Source organism: Saimiri boliviensis, chromosome 17 (genome assembly GCF_048565385.1).
Source record: "Saimiri boliviensis isolate mSaiBol1 chromosome 17, mSaiBol1.pri, whole genome shotgun sequence".
In the NCBI taxonomy this organism is placed as follows: Eukaryota; Metazoa; Chordata; class Mammalia; order Primates; family Cebidae; genus Saimiri; species Saimiri boliviensis.
In genome coordinates, this window is record NC_133465.1 from 31630621 (window position 1) to 31657022 (window position 26402).

The 26402-nt window shown below is 48.8% G+C and overlaps 1 protein-coding gene and 1 non-coding gene across 3 annotated transcripts in view; one reads left to right on the top strand and one right to left on the bottom strand.

The window, feature by feature from the left end:
- KSR1 (kinase suppressor of ras 1) overlaps positions 1–26402 on the bottom strand; it is a 175178-nt gene that overhangs the window by 129304 nt on the left and 19472 nt on the right. The window lies entirely within an intron of this gene.
- LOC120366963 (U6 spliceosomal RNA) lies at positions 4680–4786 on the top strand. The gene has a single exon (XR_005581474.1). It is a non-coding gene; the product is annotated as a U6 spliceosomal RNA (small nuclear RNA).

Genomic DNA, 26402 nt, shown 5'->3' on the forward strand with positions numbered 1-26402 from the left:
TCTGCTACAGCAGCCCACCTGGCCCTCAGTTTCTTCACCTCACAATGTTCCCTAAATCTCCATTGAGTTATGAGGACTAATGACAATGTATGCAAAGTAGCAGCGGTGGAACAGCGATCACTGTGATGAAAATTAGGACAAGCCAGGTACAGTGGTTCGTGCCTGTAATCCCAGCACTTTGGGAGCTGAGGTGGACAGATCCTTTGATCTGTTCAAGACCAGCCTGGCCTACATGGTGAAACCCCTGTCTCTACTAGAAATACAAAAATTAGCTGGGCATGGTGGTGCACACCTGTAATCCCAGCTACTTGGGAGGCTGAGGCAGGAGAATCACTTGAACCAGGAGGTGGAGGTTGCAGTGAGCGGAGATCATGGCCACCGCACTCCAGCCTGGGCGACAAGAGCGAAAAGAAAAGAAAATTATGACAATTCCCGATGACCTAATTTATAGCCTTGGTCAAGCTTCTGCCTCTAAAGCAACCACAAGCCTAAATACTTCCTCTTGGGGCTGCAATGAGGATTAAATGAAACAATGTACTAAAGGAGTTTAGCACAAAGTGAAGGGCTCCCGGCTTGATAAACATCAGCAATTACTATTATAGATTCCCACAGCCTTTGGTCTGAATTCTGTATCCTGGAGCTCACGCAACCTAGCGCGATGCCTAACACGTAGGAAGGGTTTGAAAACATCAGCCATTGTCATTATCACATAACTTTCACACCCTTTGGTATGAATCCTATATCCTGACACTTCACATAAGCTTGATCTCCTGTTAAAGCCAAGGATTTAGAGTCAACCCATGTAAAGAGGCTGGTGCCAGCCCCGGCAGCACCTTTTGCTCCCCTCCTCGCAGAGGGCCCCGATCCCTGGAGGTGGTGAGTGCCATCCTCCCTCCACACACCTCCTGCCATTTCTCCTACCTCTGCACCCCAATGAACTTCAGGTTTGTCAACATCTCTCCCAATGTGTATCCAATTTTTCCCAAATTTTCAGTTGTCATAGTGCTACTTTTAGAACTTTAAAATATTCTTCCAAATCAACTTTATTTTCTAATTTAACCAAATAAGTTAAAAATAAAATGTAGTACCCAGGACAGAAAATGAACATCTCGATGAGGCCTGGCTGTTCCAGGCTAAGCATCAAACCTCTATTGCTATGACCCAAGACGTCCTTGTCCTCGCTGGCTGCCACACCTCCACAGAGCCTTCTGGAACATGACAGCAACTGAAACGTGTCTTTTCAGATCATCAGACCTAAACTATCCCATCAGTACTTGCACAGCTACCGCTTAGCAGCTGGGTGGCCTTGGGAATGTCACTTCTAATACCAGTTTTCATCATCTTAGAGATCATGAGGGCCACTTTGGATCCTAATGCTCAATGGAAGGCTTCAAGGGTTTCATTTCTAGGAGCTTCTGACCAGGTGCAAAGCTTTACACCCACTGCATTGCACAGAACCTCCTTTGTCCCACTGACCCCTGTACTCTTTATAAGCTGGCTGGTCTCCCATCTTGGCTCAGCTCCCCCAGACCTGGGTCTTCAGCAAATGTGCCTTTATACAAGGTAATGCCCTGATGCAGAATAGGAAAGGCCGAAGGTGCCTTCTCCATGTGACACGGGCCTGCTCTCAAGGTGACAGCAGCACTGGTGCAGATGCGGCAGGTGACTCCGCCCTGCAACCGCCGCCCCAGTCTTCCCGGGCCAGCACTCAGGTAACAGGCACTCAAATGAACTGTGTGCTTGCCACAGTCAGTACTTTGCAGCAAACTCCCTTTGATACCCTGCCAAAGAGAAGGCCTCGCACACGCCTTCAGGGCCCCCCTCTGCTCTGGTGGTGGCTGATGAATTTTAAACTCTGACACACAATAGTTCATTCAGTCCCCATCTCTCCACAGGATTTTCACTAACACATGACTGAATGCCCACCTGAGAGCCAGACCCGACTTCACTATGGGGAGCCCATGAAGACAGCATCATGAGTGCCGGCTGCCTGTCCCCTACCAGAGCAGGCCTGGCTAGCCTGGCAGGCCTTGTTCTGAAAATAGGAAGGGGCCAACACTTTGACCCAGGCTGGGCTCAACATGTGCTCACAAAGCAACTGCTTTAATCTTATGCTTTCTAGAAATTTCTTAGAAATGAAGCCCAGCCTCAGTGGACTATAGTTTCTGGAATTCACATTTTCCTAACTTCCCAAAAGCTGGAATAATTTTTGCCCTCTCCAGTTGTCCAATGCCTTGATCTCCCTTCTTAGCCCCTTAAGTTGACTGATAAACCATCCTGTGATGTAATAACCAGGTTCCCAAGTGCCCAGGAAAATACGTCCTGGGGGATGGACCTCATTTAAAGCAGCCTGTGGTCTCTGCCTCAGTTCCCCCTTAGTCCTGCTTGGGTTACGCCGGCTGCCCAGGGGCCCAAAAGAAAACAGAGAGGCACTGCTCCCCTCCAGCTCTCTGGAGTCAATGGTGCACTGCTTGGCTTCTGCCTCAGGCTGACTGCACCTTTGTTCCTCTTGCTCTGGACAAATCTTCAAGAGCCCTTCTGATGTCCTTGGCATATCTTGAAGCTGTTAACCCTCCTGGCCCTGCTCTAGAACTGACAGGCTGGTGCTGCTCTCCCACTCACCCTGGTTTACTCCACTCCTGACTCCATTTTTTCATAGAAGTCCTCTAAACCTAACTCAGATCTGAGGTTTCCACTGCAGCCACACTCATTTCTGTCCGTGCTTCATGCCCCCTCTTTGCCTCTTCCTCAAAGCATTCCCGCACATTCGTTCTAGTTTCCCTAAGAGTCTCCATCAAGGCCAGTGGGTGTCCACCTACCCACACAACCACATCACCTGGTGAGCATTTTAAAAATTCCAATGCCCAGGCCCCACCCCGAGATTCCAGTGGGGCTTCTCTAGGGTGGGGCCAGGCCTCAATAGCTTTAACAGTCTCCAGGTGATTCTAATGGGCAGGCCGGGCTGGGACCCACAACCTGGGCCACGATAGCAAGCACTAGTGTTATGAGGATCACCCTGGGAGAAACAGAGCGCAGAGGCCTGGCTTGGTGTGGCAGGGCGGTTCCTCTGTCTTCTACCAGCTTCCTCAAGCGACACTGACAATGACAAAAGTTGGAGAGCCACTGGACTGTTTGGAAAGTGGGACAGTCTGAAAAGGAGATTTTGCCAGCTGGGCTTTTTCCTTGGAAACTCCTGGGCTGTTTCCCTGTGGCTGAAATCACCTAAACTGAATTGTCACACCAGGTGGTAGGTAAGTAGAGCTGGTTTGTCAAGAGGCTTTTTTTTTTTTTTTGAGACTGAGTCTCGCCCTATTGGCCAAGCTGGATTCTCAGAGTGGAGTACAGTGGCATGACCTCAGCTCACCGCAACCTTTGCCTCCCAGGTTCAAGCCATTCTCCTGCCTCCGCCTCCTGAATAGCTGGGATTACAGAAGCCCGCCACCACATGCGGCTAATTTTTTGTATTTTTAGTGGAGACGGGGTTTCACAATGTTGGCCGGGCCAATCTCAAACTCCTGACCTCGTGATCCGCCCTCCTCAGCCTCCCAAATTGCTGGAATTACAGGTGTGAGCCACCACACCCAGCCTCAAGAGGCATTTTTAAGGGCATTGCTACTGAAGGAAAAAGCAGCATGCACGCACGCACACTCCTCATCTTTGCAGTAAAACCTGTACAAACCTGCCTGCCCATCCCAGAAAGAAACTGCCACCCTGACAGTCTTGCTGTGCATGCGCTGACTCCACCAGACTTTCCAGAAAGATCTCTCTCCTTCTCGGTCACTCTTGTTGCTTCCTCACCAATACTGCCGGCCCTCCTCGCTGCACATGTGTTGCTGCAGCCTAGCAGGGCTTCTCAAACGTGGGCTGCTCATCACGCCTGGCATATGCCACCGGTACTATTATTTAATATTTTCTCTCACATCTACTCACTTTTTAAAAAAGAAACTATGTCATTACCATAAAGGAGACACCAGTATCCATGTCACACAGAAGATTTCCATAAAAACAAACATAACTGAAACAAAACAACGTTATTGTATCTTTGGGGTCCCACTGCCTGCAGAAGGCTGGATCCTGGGGCCTGTTTCCTCCTAGTCCCACTCCTTGCTTTTTAGAAAGGGAGGTCACATTCAGACTTTCTCCTTGAGGCCATTCAAGGACTGAAAGGGGGCTGGAAGGAGATGTCTTCTTCGTTATGGGATTTACAGTAATTAATGCAGCCACATTTGGGCACTATCTTTGTCCTAGGACATTTTCCAGAAAGGACCGCAGCACTGAGAAGTGAAAGGCACTGGGACAGCTGGTCCCATGATAAGAGGATGAAGCCCACCCTGGCACTGGTTACTTAATCTCCTCCAGCTTCAGCCTCTGTTTCTCTGTACGGAGTTTAAGGTCCTTCACCATCTGGAAGGGCGAAAGGGGTTATCGATAACACAAACTGCAAGCCCTTTTCGCGAGTATCTGCTGTCTCATATTGCAGAAACATGCAAATGAAAGAGATGAAGACCGAGTATCTGCTCATCTGCTGACTTCCATGAGCAGCTCTTCATTCTCCTGCCCGACAGGGAGGGAGAAAAAGCCCGCTTACTACTGCCCCTAGAAAATACCAGAGCAGGTAGGATCAGATGCTTTCTGCTTACGCAAAAAGGAAGACAAATGTGAGTTTTTAAAACTGTGCAGTGCTCGCTTCAGCCACACATATGCTAAAATCGGAACGATACAGAGAAGATTAGCATGGCCCCTGCGCAAGGATGACACGCAAATTCGTGAAGCATTCCATATTTTTAAAAATTAAAAAAATAAAATAAAAACAAAACTGTGTGCAATTGATGAAGGCTGAACCTCAGAGTTGTAACTTGCTGGCCCACACTATGACCTCAGAGAAGGACACGGCAAGGCTGTGGCTACTATGAAATTCACTAGCACACGGCCAGCCTCTCCACATCCCTCCAAGACACTTCCACCTTCACTCGGTCTGAAAAGCTAAAAGAAGCAAAAGGGCCTCTGTTTGGCAGGTGGCTGCAAATCCTCAGGGCCACTGCCTGGCTAGAATGAAGGCTCCGGGCTTAATCATTAATCATTAACATCCCCGAGGCTGCCCTTGCCGGTTACCAAGGCACATGCAAATTCCCCACAGTCCCAACCCAATTCTTGGATTCTCAGAGTCTAGCTCTGGGACACAGGAGGCCCGGCTAGGCAAGCCAGACCACACGGAGCCGCCCCTCCATTGGAAGGGCGAGGAGAGGAGAGGAAAGAGGACCAGAAAATCTGGCTGAGACATATTTCAAAGACTTAAAATCACGCAGAAATCAACCACCAGGCTGAACAAAATGGAAAAAGGGGCAAATTATCTAGGTTTCTCTATTCAACTCATGAGTTTCAGGGTTTCTAATCTTAGAGGAAATTGGGGTTTCATTAACTAGAAATATCTATTGTATGGCACCCTTCTGCCCTCCTCCCATCCCCCATCTTATTAAACGTAATTGGACTCTCTCCAGTCACATCTGGGTGGCTGGAGATGAGGCATCTCCCTTAGGCAAACACAAAAACACCACCCGGGGCCTCAGACTCTTACCCAAAACAAGACTTGTCACGATGCAGTAATTAAAGGGCAAACAGGCCTATCCCTGGAACTTGGCCATAAAGAGATTCACCATGCTGTGCCTGACCACTAGCCCCCCAGGGCCCAACAAGCCAGATACGGGGCAGCTCACAGAGTAGGAGGTGGAGCTCAAAACGTTTCAGAAGCATTTACTATCTGCCTGCATAAAGACCCAACCTCAAAAGAGGTTTATGGGCAATACTGTCTCAACTCTTCCTTGAAGGAAGCATTTTCCAAACTGTTCCCTCTGGGATCCCAGGGGCAACACTCAGATTTTACTAATCATAATAGGCAAATAAAATCCAACTTAAAAAAAAAAAAATGATTCCAGACTTTGAAAAGAATGTCTGCACTGAACAATGACAGCTACAAGGAAACAGAACCAACTGTAGACCCGCCATCAACTCAGGTTCCACGGGGGCTGCATGAGCAACAAAGCAATGAATCCTCTGTGAGAGCGAGCCCTGTTATTCTGAAATCACGTGATTAAAATGCCCACCTGGCAGTCATGTGTTACCTGGTAGAGAGGGTCTCACTGGACGACATTGCTCACAGATTTCAGAGCTGGCAGGGGCATGAGAAATGATCGCCAAGCCTTCCTCCTGTTGCCCAGCTCCACCGTTGGGGCAGACCAGGAGGCCACATCCCAGTGGGACAAGGCCTAAGTCATCATCAGGGCAGACACCAGGCCTCATGTCCTCCACCTCCTGGCCCAGGCTGTCCACTGCACATCATACGAGGGGTTTTTCTTGAGTTAAACGCACACCTGCAGTCACAGTCACACACACAGCCTTGTACAAAGACGAGCACACATATATAAACTATGCTTTTCTGCCCCCAAGACATTGGACAAAGCCAGGGAAGTGCGTGATCGGTGCTAGACACCTCGGGGGGAAAGAGGAGCAGCCGCTGATACGTCCCCGGACCCGTGTGCTGCTGAAGCCCACGAGCTCCTGTCCTGCTAAAATCAAGCTCGACTTCTCAAGCTTCCTTCCCTGCCCAACGGGGAAGGGCAGAAACCACCTCCTGCACTGTGCAGGACTCACACCCACTCCACACACCTGCAGCCTCCACGCACCCACCCGCCCTGCTTACCAGCTGTGTCCAACTAGAACCCGCACTGCCTGGGAGCCCCTTCCCTCTGCCTCTCCAGTCACCAAATGGGAGCAGGATCACCTGGAGCACCTGATTATGGGCTGAGCCCAGGGACACTGACCACCTCCCAGTGCAGGGAGCCACACAGGACGCCACACTGAGTCAGCGGCCAGGGTCCAAAATTTGCTTCCTGGAGAACTTGGAAGGGACACCGCCCAATGGCACTTTCAAAGCAGCTTTCATTCTCAAGACGTCAATGCTGAGAGGGCTGCCAGGCCGACTGGAAAACAGCTCCATCAAGATTTTTTGTCTAGTTGGTTTTTCAACTGCGCAAATGCCAGAAATCTCCTTCCTGCTCTCTACTGCTTTCAAATGTAAATCGAAAGACCTGTTCGTACTTGTTCCCAGAATCCCTAATATCAGTCCCTCTATTGGTCTCTGGGGAAACGTTAACTCTGCTGGAGTCAAGGCCGAGGGGGCTGATGACGACTCAGGGGCTCACATCCTGGGTCCATTTAAGGCACTGACCAGGCACGTGACCCTGGGTAAATCTGCCCCTTTCACTGGCTCGTTTAATGCCTCAGAAAGATGCATTCTAGTTCATCTCACTCAGAGGCAAGCTTCCCAGCTACTGCCACCTGCTGTTCCCTTCCTTCCTTCCCACGGGCCCAAATGCTCACCTGCTCTGACTGTGAGACAAAACTGCACTTTACACATCTCCAACCCGGGCGCATGTCCGCCTCTCCAGGAATGACTCCAGATACTCCCCGTAGAGAATTAAGCAATCACGCGGCATTTCACCTGCAAATTTCAAGTCTTTAAGGGCCTTAAAAAATCATGTCCACTTTTTGTTCCTGGAAGCTCTTTGTACTTTTTTTTTTTTTTTTTAACCTGCCGTCAGACAGCGGAGTGGCAGAAGGAGCCCTGCTGGGAATGCAAAGAGACTCCACAAGTATTTCTGGGCCTCTATTCCAAACCACTGCAGACGTGAAAGGCGGACATTGATGGTAGCTGCCACAAACCACCTCAGCATCCCCAGGTTTCTCTCTGGCCAGAGAGAGGAAGAGGCGGTGGAAAGCCCAGCCAACGACACCACAAAACGGGAGCCTCAGGTGCCTCAAATTAAAGGGAGTAAACTCAAGAGCTAAACCCCTAGGCTGAGGCAGAGGTTGCTTTACTTTTTAAATTTTCCCAGCAGCAGGCAAAAATCTCCAGCTCTGCTACTCAATATAACCAGTGCAATTTCCAATGCTCTCACGGCCCCATTACTTCCTATTCAGTGCCCCTCCCTCCACGATACCCCATAATTACAGAGTTTCGGGCTCAAGCTTTTTTTAGGATGCTACTGCTTTACACTCATGACAACACAGAAAGAAAGGTTATTTAAATCTGAGTTCGAAGGGTAAAATCAGCATTGTTAAAAGGGCAGATTAAGAACACATTTCCCTGGGTTTTAGGTAATTCAAGGTCACTTGCAATAAACAAGACAGAAATGGAATCATCTGGCACTCATGGGCAGTGGGGTCTACCAAGCACCACGAGGCAGGGTCAGACAGGCCATAAACACCACATGGAGCTGATTGTTAATGTCTCTGACTTAGAAAATCTGCCCGTTAAAAGAATTCAAGGGCACGATTTCCTGTCTGACCCTGGTGTTTCACAGCCTTTGCTTCAAAACTGGAGCTCTTCCTGGTCTTCTAAAGCTCTCTCTGTCCTGAAAAGCACACATTAATAATTAAGACTGAGGACTCCAGCTTTAGCATTTATTGACTGGGTGACCTTGGGCTCATCATTCAACTTCACAAAACCTCGCTTTCTTCATTTATATGTATAAAGTGGGGATAATAATAGCCCCTTATTGCTTCATAGGGTTTCAGGAGGATTAAAGGAGACTGGGATTATCATGTACCTCACATAGTAAATTACTCCATGAATGATCAGCAGCAGCAGAATGATGAAGGAACACACACTGCTCTGGGAAAGGCTGGCAAGTCCCCGTGCCAATGCTTTCTATGAAGTGGCATCTATAAAGCAAAATCATTCCATTTCCCTCCCCAAATGGAATATATTTCCAGCAAAGACAAAAGGCAAGGCTGGTAATGCCAAGTACTAAGTGTATAATACCATTTAATGAGCACCTACCATGTGCCAGGAATTCAACGATATTTTCACAAATCCTCATCACCCTGCAAGGCAAATCCTGCTAGCCCCATTTTGCACATGGGGAACCCAGGCTCAAAACAAGCCCCACCTCCCCGCTATTCCAGGCCAGCATCTCGGGGCAGGTAAGCGACAGGTCAAGATCCACAGGTCTGCTTGGTGGCCAGCACGAAGGCATGGGTGCATTGAATTCCGGGTTTTATCTAGCTCATGGCTGTCTCCCTGCAAACACCAAGTATAGGCATATTACTCACGGAACGTTCTAGAGCTGTGGGGGTCCACAGGACTCACCTCTCTTGATCCCCTGAGTTAGGAATGTTAGAAACTCAGCTCAACCAAGGGAGTTCTGCAGCTTGTCCAAGGTCACATGGCAGCCCCGACACAGGGCTGACATCTGGGCTCAGGTCTATCGACTTTCGAGGAAGATCTTGCCTATGGATGCCTGATTATTCCTAGAGAGGAATTCACCAGCACAAGAAACGAGCAGGTGTAACTTTGAACAGACTGTTTCAGAGCTCTGCAAGGGTGAGTTGAGGAGACTCCTCCCTTCCTCCCTCCCAAGTCTGATGGGAAAGCAAGGCCAGCGTGTGCTGGCGGGGCTGCCTCCAGCTTGGCTCACCCCTGAACCACGGCCTCTAAATGAACAGCGTTTAAAATTACCTTCCTAGAGCCTTCATGAATTTCTGTTTTGAAGCCACCCACTCGTATCTACTGCACACACACTCTTCATCTCCTCCCTCCTCCCAATGTGCAACTAATCTGCTTGTCGGTACCGTCTGTCTCCAGCAAAGGCGTCCCATCAGGTGGCTGACCCCTGTAAGTAATTAAAGAGTGATCCCACAGCCTTGGTGGAGGCCTACGGAGAGAAGGGTGGCTGGTTAAATTAGACATGGGAGGGAGGGAGACACTGCTCACAGCCTACCAACTGCTTCCTTAACAGATGGTGAGCCGAGTACAGCAGGAGTACAGCCCCGGAGCCAGCCTGTGGGGGCAAAAACAAGGCAGGAGCGAGGAGCCTCCGTTCAGCTAACTAGCCTCAATCACATGGGAGCCCCAGAGCTCTCCTGCCGCACACACTCAACAGCCGGCCACTTCCCCATACAGACCTGGGAGACCCTGGGCAAATCCACCACCCCCTTGGGAGCCGTTTTCTCACCTTTACGATGACCAGCATACTTTATTTCCCTTCCTTTCTTTTTAATTTGGAGGAAAACACTAACTAGGAAATAAATTACACAGACTACCCGCCTTTATGGGCAGGGGAAAGCCCATAAAGTAAAAAACATCACTTTCCCTTCTATCCTCCCAAAGTTAAGTACTATTAGCAATTTGGTCTGCAGCCTTCCCAGCTGATTCCTACAGTAATAAGCATTAGAGTGCTCTGTGGCCGGGCACAGTGGCTTGTGCCTGTAATCCCAGCACTTTGGGAGGCCAAGACACAAGGATCGCTTGGGGCCAGGAGTTCAAGATCAGCCTGCGCAAGAAAGCGAGACACCCCACCCCATCCCACCACCTCTAACAAAAAATTAGCCACACTTGGTGGCATGAGCATACAGTGCCCCCTACTCACGAAGCTGAGGCAGGAGAATCACTTGAGCCCAGGAGTTTGAGGCTACAGTGAGCTAGAATCATGCCACTGTACTTGCACCAGCCTGGGTGACAGAGTGAGACTCTGCCTCTAAAAAAAATATTAGAGTTCTTTGTGTATCTGAGTGTTTCTCTGTGTATATGGGTGTATGTGTGTATATACATACACACAGTTATGGATACATATACATAGGCTTTTTCAAAAGAAGGATCATACTATACTGTTCTGCATCTTAAATATATCATGAAAATCTGTCCAAGACAGGCCAAAGATCTACTTTGTCCCTTTTATGGTTATACAAGCAAGTTCAAAACCGACTCAGCCTTTCCCCTGTTACTGGACATTCAGGTGTCTCTAACTCTGTACACAATGAACAACCTTGTGCATACGCTTGTATGTGCACGGGCTAGCGTTTCTACAGGCGTCAGGGTCCCACAAGTTAGACTGCTGAATCCTAAGGAACATACATTTTCAATTTCAATAATGTCGATAATTTACAGAGGTCAGCCACCTGATGGCAATACTGTCAGATACCATCCAAAAAAGGTGGTACCTATTTGTATAACTCGATTACGTATGAGGGTTGCAAACTGCTCCTTGGACCACAAGAATGAGGCTCAGGAAGCCAGCAGGAAGACCACCCCCCGCCACCGCCCAGGTCTTTGCTGCCCACATTCTGTAATCCCCAGCCCCACTCCTCCTCCCAGTGCAGCTTCCATTTCACCTTCTTTATACACTGGCTTTCCACATAAGATTTCACATGGAAAAGAAAGGGGGATTGCCCTGCGGAGATATTTGAAAACCACGAGATGAACTCTAAGGTTCCTTTCATCTTCTTTCTGTAACAATGGGGAAGAATAAAATGGTTTTATGTAAAGATAACTTTCTCAATAATTTTACAATAAAACCCTCTTTTTGCAGGTGTAGTGGCTCACACCTGTAATCCCAGCACTTTGGGAGGCCAAGGCAGGTGGATCACCTGAGGTCAGGAGTTCGAAACCAGCCTGACCAACATGGAGAAACCCCGTCTCTACTAAAAATACAAAATTAGCTGGGCATGGTGGTGCATGCCTGTTAATTCCAGCTACTTGGGAGGCTGAGGCAGGAGAATCTCTTGAACCTGGGAGGCAGAGGCTGCAGTGAGCTAAGATCGTGCCATTGCACTCCAGCCTGGGCAACAAGAACGAAACTCTGTCTCAAAAAAAAAAAAAAAGAAAAAAACTTCTTTTCCATTAAGTGAGATAGTCTGCTGTGGTCTTCTACAGTGAGTATCAACAAAACCATCTCATATCATTGCTAGCCTTTACACAACAATTACTATGTGCTTAACTTTTTACAAGGATAATCCCATTTGATCCTCTCAACAGCCCCCTTGTACAAATGCAGAAACTGAGACTTAGAAGTTATTTCCGTGAAGTCCCACCAGGGTGCTGATAACAGGTAGAGCTGGGATGGACCTGGGCAATCCATCCCAGAGCCCACACACTTGCCAGACACCTTAGCATCTTCCAGTGAAGGGTCCAAGCACACACGCAGGCGTGCATACACAATGCTTCCAGATCTTGGCCTGTTGGCCTCTTTGAACCAACTGTATGCAATCAGCTTCTGGGTCAGCCCTTTCTGCCCAGATTGGTGAAGCAAATGAACGCTGTCATTTTGAGAATGCAGCAACCCCTCCTTTTCTCCCTGCGGACCTCCCAGCTACCTCCCTGCCCCCGGCCCCCATTATCCCTCCTGTGGATTCTGCATTACTTCCTCCTGGGCCGATCTGGGCTCCTCATTTCACAGCCACACACCTGAATGAGGAGGCCAAGAAGATCAGCTCCACAGGGGAGAGAAGAAGCAAAAGGGGTCTAGGGCCCCAACCTCCGACTCACTGCCTCTGACCTTCGCTCTACTGCCCCCAAATCTCATTCAGAACTGGAGAAGAAAGGGGAGAAGAGCCAGAACTTTTGTACACGTGGATGAAAGAATCAGCCAGAGTTACCAGGGATTGTAGTCTAAAGGGAGGATGAAGAAAGAGAAAAGGAGAAAGACCAAAAGGGAAGAGAAAAGGGAAAGCGGCAGATGGAGCAAGCAAAGGAAAACGAGAAGCCTCATCTCAAAAGCTCAAGTGGCCTGGGCTTGAACCCCCAAACCAGCCCCCCACCTCATTCCCCGCTGTAGGAAGACGAAGAAAAGCAGAAGGGCACTTCCAGATCCCACACGGGGATGTTGCACAATCAAAAGAAAAGGAACTCTGCTTGGAGCCAAGCCAGCAGCCGACTTCCCATCAGCACACTTCTCCACACCCTGCATGTGGGCACACCCACGGCAGACACTAGCTAAGGAGCCAATGGGGATCCTGCACTCTCCCAGGGACCTGGCCCCCAGGGGCTTCCAGGAAGGCATGGCATCAGACAGGAATGCTGGCACCAGCCAGGTGCAGGGACAGTGGCACAGGACATCCTGTTAGGAGACCACAGCCATGCAGGGCTTTCATGCTGTAAGTGTTCTCCATTGCTCTAGAAAGGACTGACAGGTCAGAGATGCTGAGACAATAGGACTTTTTTTTTTTTTTAATTCATATTATTTTTTAATAGAGACAGGGTCTCACCATGTTGCCCAGGCTGGTCTCTAATTCCTAGGCAATCCTCCTGCCTTGGCCTCCCAAAGTACTCCCAAAGTGATCCACCATGCTCTACTAAGAGGGCTTCTCATAGCATATTCTGATTAATGTCAGTTCTTGGAAGCCAGAAAAATTATTGCAGCATTGTTGGTAACAGCAAAAGATTGGAAACACCCTAAATAACCACCAAGAGGAAATTGGTTTAAAAAAAACTAATAATAATAATGATACATCCAGATAGAGGAAATGTTATCAGCTATTTAAAAAAAAAAAAAAGACACATGAGCCAGATAGAAATAAAAAAGTAAAAAGACCATAAATAGCATATTCCCACTTGAATAAAAGGGTTGTGGAACACAGAAGGGGTCTAGTGACTAAGAATATTCCACTTCTTAACCTGACTAGTGGGTGCACGAGTGTTCAGTTTATCATTCTTTAAACTGTATGTATGTTTTGTATATAGTTTTGAATGTATGGTATTTCACAATTCAAAAATTTTAAAGGCAGGAACACATATATACATTTATGGGTACATATGCATTAAAAAAAACCTCTAAACCATGTTGTGAATGCCTCTGACCAGGGACACTGGGAGGCAGTGGGACTGGGTATGTGATAGAGCTTGACTATCTGTCCCCTCCAAGCCTCATGGTAAAATGTGGTCCCCAGTATTGGAGGTGCCAGCTGGTGGGAGGTGTGTGGGTCATGGGGGTGGATCCCTCATGAATGGCTTGGTGCCCTCCTCACCATAATGGGCGAGTTCTCACACTATTAGTTCAAGCCAGAGGCAAGAGCTGGTTGTAAAAGAGTCTGGTACCTCCTCCTCTCTTGGTCCCTCTCTAGACACATGACACACCTGCTCCCCCTTCACCTTCTACCAGGAGTAAAAGTTTCCTGAGGCCTGACCAGAAGTGGAGAAGATGCTGGTGACAGGCGTGTACAGCCTGAAGAACTGTGAGCCAAATAAAACTCTTTTTTCTCTCCCTTCTTTTTTAAAGAAATGGGGTTTCACCATGTTACCCAGGCTGGTCTTGAACTCCTGGTCTCAACTGTTCCACCCACCTTGGCCTTCCAAAGTGCCGGGATTACAGGCATGAGTCACCATGCCCAGCCCAAATAAACTTCTTCCTTAAATAAACTACCCAGTTGGGTAACTCCCCTTTCTGGGCACCAAGGAAGGAGAGCTAAGCAGACCCCCGACACAATTAGTGCCTGAAGAATAATTTACTGCTCATTTATTTCCTTTTATGTAATCCTTTTATATAATCATATCTTAGTTTGTAGTCAGGGGATTGTCAAGATCAGATACAGTGCAAAGCATGAGCTAGGGAAAAACAGCCATACCAGGACAAGAATCTATGACCCAGGCAGTAGTGACCCCGCCTAAAAGGGCACGTGCTACGTGGCAGGTCAGCCTAGGAGACAGCGTTCAGTATCATAAAGATACCCGCTGTATGGCAGGCTTGGAGCAAGAGTCACTCCTCCTGTAAGGGAGTTGTAGTGTCTTGCATCCAGTTCTTGTGGAAAGATGGCCTCCGGCCGGCAATCTCGCTAACGTCCAAGGGCCTAAAACCCCACCCGTACAATCGCACCTCAGTGGCTGTAAACCCTGTCAGCTCTGCTGCTGCTGTGCTGACTCAAAAGATCCTCCCATAGAAAGCCTTAGAAGTTGCCTGCCCCTAGATGAGAGATGTTGCACACTGCCCACCGTGGGGGTGGACCTTGCTGCAGAATGCCCACCTTCTTACCTTGGTGACCTAATGCGGATGGACCTCTTGTTTACCGATCACATAATTGTCTTGACCCTGTCACTATCCTTAAGATAACCTCACTCACTACCCTTCCCCCCAACCGATACCTAATAAGTATAGACGCACCTGGACACTCGGGGCCTCACCTGTCTCTGCTTGTAAGTGGTGTTGGCCCCCCCAAGCCCAGCTGCCTCTAGCCAGTCCTTCGGTGTCTTATTTCTCAAATCCAGCACCTCAGCACAGCGATAGGAGATACCCCATGTCCCTAGGAGGGCTGGACCCTACATTCGGTCTTAGGGAGTCCTGTATAACAACATAAAATGGACTGACACAGTATGAGGGAGGTTTATTCTTTCACTCTGTATTCTTCTACAGCTTTCTAGTGTCTTTTACCACATACCTATCTTAAACAAAACAAAAAAAAAAAGGCGCTGGCAATTCTCCAGCATGGTTCAGCATCATAGATCAGGAAGTACCCAAGGGGACAGTTTCCCTGTTTTACAGCTAAAGACACTGCAGCCCAGAGGGTCTGAACGTCCTGTCGAAGGCTGCACAGCCACTGAGTGGTAGACTCGGGAAGAGAAGCCCAGTGTCCCACCCGCAGACCAGTGTTATCTAGCCTGCTCTCTCAACCAGGATTCCCAGGCCACTCCAACCCAAACCACCTGCTTTGCCTGTGCCTCCTATAGCTCCTTACCCCACTGCAGTCTCAGGTGGGGCTGGGAGAATCCAGGGAAGGGACCACAAGTCCCAAGGTAGGAGTCGGACACAGTCAAGGTTGGAGCCCCGAGCTTCGAAGCCTCCCTCCCCCTCCCCGGGGCTGCTGCCTCCAGCCTGTGCACGCCCAGGTGGGTGGGCGGGCTCCAGGGCCCCCACTTCCCAACCTCATTCTCCAAGTACTGTCAGCCTGCATGGCCATCCCTGTGTCCTCAGCAGAGATCTTCCCAGCAAACGGATGCCAAGCAAGCCATCTGGGGAGTCGCACACACTGGCCGCTTTGCAGTCACAGCCACATTTGGCGGGGTGGTCCGGGGTTGGGGAGTACTTACCCTAATGCCTTCAAGCCAACCAGGTACCAGACTCCCAAGCTCAACGGCCTTGGATGCCAGACCCAAGCCAACAGGTCGGTACTCGGAGCCAAACCAGACTCCAGCTGTCAAATACCACCCTTGTCAGTGTGTTTACGTTGAAGAAAATCCTTGAAGGGCTGTGCAGCAGAATCACAAATCCTCAGAGCCAGGGGAAGTTAAAAAAAAAACAGGATGGTTTTGCCTGCAGCAAAAATCCACCATGACTGCTTCATGTATTGGAGGCCAGAAACAATTTAATCCAAATTCTAATACTTCCTTATTTAACAACAAGTTCATACGTTCTTTTTAAATCTTAACCCACTGTGAGCCAGGCATACTACAAGCACGGAGAATAATCAGAAGAACTAACATTTGGAGAACACTTACTATGACTTAAGATACAGCAGCCCTGTAGCTAAGCTCTTTGCACGCAGAGCCTCTTTCAATCCTCCCAGCAGCCCTCGGGGAGAGACGCATTTCATAGAAAAGTCTATCAAGGCTTTAGGGTTAAGTCACTCATCCAAGGTTACAGAGCCAGCAAATGGCAAAGTGAGGTCTGGCTGGCTCCAAAGCCCATTCCCCAGCCACTGCACAAGACACAGCCCTGTGCACAAGCCCTACAAATGACATGATTTTGCCGCCAAAACAGAAAAAATGTAGGTTTACTGAAAAATTGGGAAAGGAAAATAAGTACCAAGAGGAAAACAAGTTAAGTATTAGGCCACTATCCACTGATGGTGGACAAACCACCCACCTTTAACAACCATATGCATTTCCTTCACTTTCCTTACACTTACTTCATTTATAATAAACCCACTGTGCAAGACAAAGCCTGTGTCTCCTCTGTGAGGTTCTGGGCTTCCTCTAAATCTACTCTTGCCTGCAGGGAGCCAGTCAGGCCTGTTACTTCCTGCTCCCAGACTCCCAAGCCCACCCATCTGAACTCCAGGAATGGGAGCAAGTGGACCAGGCTGACATGGGGCAGAGGGAGTGTCTCGCCAGCAGTTCTGAACATACCAAGAGCTTGGCATCCACCCATGACCCTCCCCTCTCTGCCCCAGCTCAGACCAAGGGTCGTGGGGACCTGTCAGCCCACATGTGGACACCGTGCCAGGCTGACAACCCCGGAGATGACTTACGTGAGAGAAGAGAACAGTCCAGGGTGGGCATACTTGCCCCCATGACAGAAAGCCATGGCCCGAGAACTGGTGGACCCTCTTGTATCAGGCAGGGACAGTGGTGCCAGGCCGGGGAAGTGGGCTGGGGATAGGAAGCCAGGTTCAATTCAGGCTTGACCACTAACCCTCTTGGGAAAACTCTTAACCAATCTGGAATGTCTCCTCACCTGTAAAAGTGGGGATAATCTTCCATCCCCAACTTCACGGGAAGGACGGTGTTGGTAAAGGAGCCTATTTATATAAACTTCCTAATAAAGCTCTGAGACGCGATTTACAGGTGTGAATCCCTGTACACTGCAGCCATTATGATCACCACGCAGCTCCCTGGGTAACCCCTTGCCTGGAGCATCCTCCATGCTCTTCTGATCAGGAAGGTTCAAGCTTCAGATCAAGCATGAGCTCCTCCGAGAGGCAGGCTCTCTGTTTCCCTCTCTGTGCACCTGCCCTCCCATCCCTCACAGGACCTTGAGCTCCCCAGGGCCCTCGCCATCACACTGGATGGGAATTGTGTGTCTGCTGGGGACCAGGGCTCCTCCTCCTGTACCAATGACACATGTCAGAATATCTGGCATATACTAGGTAATGTCTGGCATACACTCAATAAATATTCACTAAATAAATAACAGGGTCAGGTAAGGCGGCTCACGCCTGTAATCCCTTTTGGGAGGCAAAGGTAAGCAGATCACTTGAGGCCAGAGTTCAAGACAAGGTTGGGCAACATGGTGAAACCTCGTCTCTACTAAAAATACAAAAATCAGCTGGGTGTGATGGTATACACCTGTAACCCCAGCTACTCTGGAGGCTGAGGCAGGAGAATTGCTTGAACCCGGGAGGCAGAGGTTGCAGTGAGCCGAGACTGCACCACTGCACTCCAGCCTGGGCAACAGAGCAAGACCCTGTGTCTAAATAAATAACAAGAATGATTATCACCCTCTGAAATCTGTGAAAAGGACAGAGCCCTCCCAGAGGGAGGGATGACTCCCCATGGGGGCCTCAGACACTGGGACTGACTGAGGTCACTGGCACCTCGCTGCTCTCTGTCTGCTTCCAACAAGTGTTTCTCATACCCCAAGTCAGCCTCGTCTCTACCTGGCACTGCAGATACAAAAGAGACACATACCCAGCTCCCTACCCTCCCATTACTGCAACATACAGGGAGTTCTCCGTCTAGGAATTCCCAATCAGAGGACTTCAATGGGAGCTGCAGGAAGAAAACAGAGCTTTCCTTATCTCATCCTTTCAAAGGTCTATTTTTGTAGACATATTATTACAATGGACACTGTAAGTTGGAAGGGGGTCACCTTGGGAGAGAGTGTGCCCTTCAGCAGGAGGCGACTCCAGGGGAGGGATTCAGCTATGAGCTGTCAGCAGCCACAGCTCACGACAGCTGGGGGTGGAGAAGTCAGCTCCAAAGGGGACTTTGGGTAGCACATCAAGCCTTTTCAAATGGTCCCCTCAAGGAGTTTCATCTCTAACAAAAAATCAGTCCAATCACCACAGAAATAAATGACACAAAGTCACAGAGGAAGGGCACAAATCTATGATTTCTTTTTGTTTTTTCCTTGAGACGGAGTCTTAACTCTGTCGCCCAGGCTGGAGTCCAGTGGAGGGATCTCGGCTCACCGCAAGCTCTGCTGCCTGGGTTCAAGCAATTCTCCTGCCTCAGCCTCCCGAGCAGCTGAGATTACAGGCGCCTGCCACCGTCCCCGGCTCATGTTTATATTTCTAGTAGAGACGGGGTTTCATCATTCTGGCCAGGCTGGTCTTGAACTTCTGACTTCATGATCCACCCATCTCGGCCTCCCAAAGTGCTGGGATTACAGGCGTGAGCCACGCATCCAGCCAGGTCAGTGATTTCTACCTCACAACTGAGCTGATAGGGTCTAATGTGCTCTTTCCTGGTTTTAGATTTTTAAGAGTACATACTTTCACTTCAAAAAAAACCTGTCAACGAGTTGCTCTGTGAATTTTCCATTTTCTCCCTCATCATTCTCAAGCTCCTAGTTCACACTTGAAAAAAAAATCTATTTTTTTTACCTGTAGACTCAAACCACATGAGCAGATACTCACATTACGCCAGGGACAAGGTCTGCGCAACAAAATGGTTCAGACTTGACACTGGGCACAAAAATAACACGAGAGAAATGTCTGCCACATTTTGAAGTACTAAAAATCCAGTCAAAATATTTTTTTTTGTGGATGACATGATTTTCCCCCCAACACACAAGACATGTAGTTTTTCTTTCCCAACAAAAATTGGGAAAGAAGAAGAAAAGAAAAAAAAAAAGAAGAAAGTAAGTTAAGAATTAGGCCACTATCCCCTGATGGTGCACAAACCACCCACCTTTAACACCTGTATGTATTTCCTCCACTTATGTCATTTATAATAATTAACTGGAGTCACGCGTAAACTGTTTTGCTGCCTGTTAGTGATAGATACATTATTAATATGCTCTCAAGCAGTAATTCTTTGTAGCAAATGTTTGGTGTTTTTAAAGGCCATGGGTCTAAATGTGCTCCAGTTTTACTTTTGCTTACACACCATCCCAAGGTTTTAGGTTTAGGATACTGGATATTTAGATAATTTGTAACTCTTCATCGATATAAAATAATGCTGCAATTAGCATCCTGAGACCAAATTCTTTTTAAATCCTAGGTAGTCCTTAACACAAATCTCCAGTGCCTAGACTCCTGTAACTTTATTGAGTTAACTTCTTATAAACCTAAACAATGGTTTGTTCCCGCCTGCACCACCGTTACCAGCCGAGAGTGGTCGTACATACTCAGGCTTGCTGTCTGCCTCAGCAACTCCAAAAGATGGGGCCTTCTCCTTGCTGGTGTTCTGCAGACAGTGAATCCCTGCTCCTGCAACCCCAGGACCAGGAATATAATTTTTATATACATATAATTTTATTTTTTTGCTATGATGTCCAGACTGGTCTCAAACTCCCGGTCTCAAGAGATCCTCCTGCCTCGGCCTCCCAAAATGCTGGGATTACAGGCATGAGCCACCACGCCTGGTCTGGAGATGTTCTTTACCCCCACATCATAATAGTTCTTCTTCCTCATCACCAACAACCTTTATGCTTTTGACTAAGCCGTTGGCATGCGCTATAACATTTAACCTCAAAACCATTCTGAGAGAAGCTGTTGCCCTCATTCATTTGATGGATGACAAAAATTAAGGCTCAACATACGGAGTCCAACGAATGTGCACAGCTAACATCACAGCACTCAGGATTTAAACCAAATCATCTCCAAAGCAGGTTCAAACTCTGGCAATAAAATCTACAGTTCTGGTATAATGGACATTGGAGACTCAGGAGAAGGGAGGGTGGGAGGGAGGTGAGAAATGAAAAACTACATATTGGAGTACAATATGTACTCCCACACTCGTGGGTGATGGGTACACTAAAATCCCAGACTTCACTCTACAATTTATCCCTGTAACCTAAAACCACTTAGACCCCCTGAAGCTGAACCCATGTGGATGAGTTTCCACGGCATGCAGATAGCTACATAAATGCTGGTGGCCCCGCTCATCACACTGCCAGTCACCAGAGTCAAGCAGGAAGGCTGGTTGCTCCACGTCCACAACCACACAACAGGAAGGCATGAGGTTGACCCGTGACCAAAGGGCCACATACCTAAGTGCTATCTTACATACAAAGTGCAGTATGCTTTATTGGCTAAAATTTGACACGTATGTGCTATGAACCTAAATTACTATCTCTGTGAGTTTGGCCCGTAAGAGAGAGAATTATTCTCAGAGGACATCAGCCAGTCCAATTCCCTCACCTTGTTTCTACAAACAAGAAAACTGCGGCTCCAGACACTAAGTCACAAAACCAGCTCATGGCACACCCAGGTCTACAGCCTCCCAGCCTAGCAGTCTAAGCAGTAACTCACAGCAGTATGTGAAACACAAAACTCACAAGATTTCCCAAAAATAAAATTTCTATTTTAAGAAAAAAAAAAACCACCTATTTAACAAAGTTTAAACAAAGCTGAGTATCTATCATGTGACCAAAAAACAAAGTCAAGAGATATACATAACAACAACAACAAAAGCTAAAGACATAATAAACTGTTTCCATCATAAGTAGTTTTTTGTTTTGTTTTTGTTTTTGTTTTTGTTTTTGTTTTTTTCATAAAATGACATCAGAGTGTTACTGCAACTTTAATCGCAGAGGCACGGAACACACCCTGAAGTATTCTGGCTGACACAAAAGAAGAAAACACACACACATGCAACTAAGGAGGTTCGAGCCCAGAGATTCACTGCTATCATTTCCAAAATTGGAAAACTGCACTAGGCCTTGGCAGTTTTCTTAGTAACTTGCTTTGTTCCTCGTTTCATTCATTTGAATGTTATCTAAGTATCTAGTCTGCTTAGGCGTTGAATAGTGAATAGGCCGGGCACGGTGGCTCACATCTGTAAAACCCAGCACTGTGGGAGGACGAAGCAGGTAGATCACTTGATGTCAGGAGTTCAAGACCAGACTGGTCAACATGAAGAAACCCTGTTTCTACTAAAAATACAAAAATCAGATGGGCATGGTAGTGGGAGCCTGTAATCCCAGCTACTCAGGAGGCTGAGGCAAGAGAATTGCTTGAACCCAGGAGGTAGAAGTTGCAATGGGCCAAGATCACACCACTGCACTCCAGCCTGGGCAACAGAGTGAGACTCTGCCTCAAAAATATTTTTTTAAAAAGGTCAGGCGCAGTGGCTCACGCCTATAATCCCAGCACTTTGGGAGGCTGAAGCAGGCAGATCATGAGGTCAGGACTTTGAGACCAGCCTGGCTAATATGGTGAAACCCCATCTCTACTAAAAATAGAAAAAGTAGCCAGGTGTGGTGGTGGGTGCCTGTAATCCTAGCTACTCCGGAGGCTGAGATAGGAGAATCGCTTGAACCCAGGAGGCAGAGGTTGCAGTGAGCCAAGATCGAGCCACTGCACTCCAGCCTGAGTGACAGAGCAAGACTCTGCCTCCAAAAGATAAAATAAAATAAAAATCAAAAAGAAAAGAAAAGGTCAGTGGATGAAAGAGAAAAATCTCTACCCTTCTGGAGCTTTCATTCTAGGGAGGCAAAGCAGGGAACGAACAAGTCAGTAAAACCGTAGTGTGTGTTAGGTAGGGGAGGCAGGAATGTTCACACTTGTACAGGCTGCTTAGAAAAGACCTCACTCTGGGAGTAGAGGCAGGGGGAGAAGGCCTGGGTTGACCCAAGGGATACTGGAACAAGAAGGCGGCCAAAGGGGCTGGGGCAGGATGAGCAACGGGGTGAGGATAGAAGCTACGGTCTTGACTTTGGCTTTTGCCCCAAGTGGAATGAGAGTCAATGGTCTCTGCAGATGATGCACAAGAGCTGACTTGCATTTTAAAGGGCCCCTTTGTCATTAAACCCTTCCCTGAATGTCACCAAGAATCCCTATTTACATTCAGACAAAACCACACAGGCAGACACCTGCATACATTCACACACCCCCCAGAGAATGCGGTCTGATCCAGGTGCCCCCGCAGCACAGGTCACCCTCTAATGCCCGTCTGGCACAGCCACCCCTGTTAGTCACTCTCATCCCACAGCACCTGTGCTGCAGACGCCTTGGGAACAGCTGACCCAGGGATGTAATTCTCTCCTGTGCTTACAGCTTACATCCCATTGGAGCCCTTCCTCCCTCCAACCAGACCTACCCACTCCCTGGAGGCCCTAACAGAGGTGTGACCCACCTCTCAAGGGAAGTCAATCATCTGCCTCATGTCCTGCAGCACCTGAAGGGGATGAAGGGGCCCCGACAGCAGAGAAAGCAGATGAAGGGCCAGTGTGGGTCAGAGCAGTCCATCCCTGTCACCTGCACTAGGAGGGACACCTTTCTTACCTCCTGGCACCCACCTCAGAAAGAACAAAAGGAAGAGCAAAGAGAGGTGAGGGGTGCAACCTGGGATGCTGCAGTGAGAACAGGAACCCGTCTGCTCTAGCCTTATTGACGCAGGTTCTGTGCACACCCTCGAGATTGACAGTGGGCCTGGCACTCCAGGACGTGGGAGGAGCACAGATGGAGGGAAGAGCATGGATGGGAAGAGGGGCAAAGCACAGATGGGGCAGAGCGCTGATGGAGAAGCATGGAGAAAGAAAGGAGCACGGATGGAGGGAGGAGCACGGATGCAGGGAGGAGCACGGACGCAGGGAGGAGCATGGAGGGAGGGAGGAGCATGGATGGGGAAGGAACATGGAAGAAGAGAGGAGCATGGATGGAGGGAGAAGCAGGGATGGGGGAGGAGCATGGAAGGAGGGAGGAGCATGGAAGAGGGAGGAGCATGGAAGGAGGGAGGAGCATGGATGGGGAAGGAGCATGGATGGGGAAGGAGCATGGATGGGGAAGGGGCATGGATGGGGAAGGGGCATGGATGGGGAAGGGGCATGGATGGGGAAGGGGCATGGATGGGGAAGGAGCATGGATGGGGAAGGAGCATGGATGGGGAAGGAGCATGGAAGGAGCGAGGAGCATGGAAGGAGCGAGGAGCATGGAAGGAGCGAGGAGCATGGAAGGAGCGAGGAGCATGGAAGGAGCGAGGAGCATGGAAGGAGCGAGGAGCATGGAAGGAGCGAGGAGCATGGAAGGAGCGAGGAGCATGGAAGGAGCGAGGAGCATGGAAGGAGCGAGGAGCACGCATGAGCGAGGAGCACGCATGAGCGAGGAGCATGGATGGGGGAAGAGAACAGATGGAGGGCCACCTGCTGCGTGCTTTATGGCACTCACCATGTTCTCGTGACCCTAGCAACAGTTGTGCTCATTTCACAGATTAGGAAATGGATTCCCAGAAGGGGACCTGCCCAGGGTGAGAACCCACACCTGGGAGAGGACTCTTCCCAGAGAACAATAATGGACAGCTCGTGTTTATCAAGCACTTACTGGGCACAAAGCCCTATTCCACCTACCTTATTCATTTAATCCTCACAACATCTCATGACCGATGTGGTGATGTCATTCAAAAAACAGTAATAATCCGCACAACAGCCCCAACCAGTAGGTACAACCATTGTCCCCATTCCTCAGAGGAGGAAACCGGAACCCAGAAAAGCGAAATAACTTGACCAAGGTTAGAAGAGCCCACGGCACAAGCACAGTCACACTCAGGCTGTCTGACCCCAGAGGTCACACTCCTAACCCTGACACCATCCCCTTTTACACTGATTCATGTTATTTTTCCAGAAATGTCGTGAGGTTAGTTTAGCCCTGATTAAAGTACATACTCCAGAACCCTCGCGTTCAATTCCTCAGCACTTACTGTGTGCCAAGTACTGGGCTAGGCCCTGGAATTTGTGGGTAAAAAGGAATTCTGGGTGAAAAGGCAGGCCTTGGCCTCACTTGAGGCCAAGAGTTTAAGACCAGCCTGAGCAACATAGCAAGACCTCATCTCTACAAAAAATAAAAGAATTAGCTATGTGTGGTGGCACATACTTGTAGTCCCAGCTACTCAGAAGGCTGAGGCAGGAGGATCACTTGAGTCTGGGAAGTTGAGGTGCCAGTAAGCTGTTACTACACTAGTGCACTCCAGCCTGGGTGACAGAGTGAGACCTTGTCTCAAAAAAAAAAAAGAAGAGAACAGGGAATTCCCCCTGAAGCATCTGGTGTAGAAGTGCAGGGGCTGTGATGGCACTCTGGGAGAAATGGGCTGGGAGTGGAGCAGAAGACAGAGAGGGGTCTATACATGGCTGTTTTCCCAGTGTAGACAAGTTTGTAACTTGTACCACCCCACAGTCCAGTGAGCTGTGACAAAGAAACTGCAAAGGCATGGGCTTCGTAATCAGCCTGTCACCGCTGGTGTACCTTCAGGAGGCTAACTCACATCTCTGGGCTTCACTCACTTCCCTCCTCCCTGTACAATGGGAGGTGGGAGCCGAACTCCGGTGTTTCCAGGGCCGCTGGAGGTGTCAGAGGTATGTGAACCACAGCAACTCCATCTTAAATAGGAGCTGGGTAAAATAAGGCTGAGACCTACTGGGCTGCATTCCCAGATGGCTATGCACTTTAAGTTACAGCATGAGATAGGAGGTCAGCCCAAAACACAGGTCATGAAGACCTTGCTGATAAAACAGGCTGCAGCCAAGAAGCTGGCTAAAACCCACCAAAACCAAGACAGCCACAAGAGTGACCTCTGGTCGTCCTCACTGCTACACTCCTACCAGCACCATGACACTTTGCAGATGCCATGGCAATGTCAGGACGTTACCCTATATGGTCTAAAAAGGAGAGGCATGAATAATCCACCCCTTAATCAGCATATCATCAAAAAACAACCATGAAAATGGCACCCCGCAGCCCTCAGAGCTGCCCTGTGTGCGGAGTGGCCAGTCTTGCATTCCTTTACCTTCCTAATAAACTTGCTTTCACTTTACTCTACGGACTTGCTCTGAATTCTTTCTTGCATGAGATCCAAGAACCTTCTCTTGGGATCTGGATTGGGACCCCTTTCCTGTAATGGAGGGACTGCTGGGGTACAGTATTCCCAGTGCTCAGAGCCCAGAACACAGACAGCAAGCCTCTCACCTGTGCTATAGTTACAAATGTCCTCATCGCCACCACCATTATCCAAACAACCAGCGGGCTTTTCTCAGAGTGGGGGCAGCAGGAACCATCTGTGGCTGTCCAACATTTCAGTCCTTCTGAGCCAACCATGGGCTTCCCAGGGCACATCACGGCCAGTGTGGACCCTGTGAGTGCTGGGCACCTAGGAGATGAGCCCACAGCTGCGGTCTCCTTCCCAGGACAGCCCCTCATGCCAAGGGCACCATGGTCAAGAGGGCAGGGAAGCTTCCTGGGAAGGTGGGATCACAGCTCACCAGCAACGTCTAGCACTGCTCAAGCCCCAGCAGCCAAGATTCAGGAAGCCCTCTAGGTGCCAGGCCAGCTCTACCTCTGAGCTCTCTACCCTCAGGAGGGGGTGGTGACTCTGGAAACTTCCCGCTTCTCAGCAGAATCCAAGACTAGCTCAACAGGTGCCCTGCAGAGAACCTGGAGGACCAACCCTCGGTTTCATTCCAGAAAGTTTGAATTTTGTGCCACTTTATTAGCCTTCAGCCCTTGAGCGCTGAGAAGGGATGGGGGCTCAGGAATCACTCACTGAGCATGGCTCCTGGGGGCAGGGGCCATGCAGTCCAGTCCATTGCTGTACCCAAGCACCTTCTCAAAGCCTGATAGGTAGGAGGTGCTCAAATATTCATTACTTCAATAAACAAAGAAATGAAATTATAGCAATAATAAAGGAATTTTCCAAAAGAGAAACAGTCCCATCACACAAAACTCATTTTAATTTCAATTCTAGTTTTCCCCATTTGCATGCA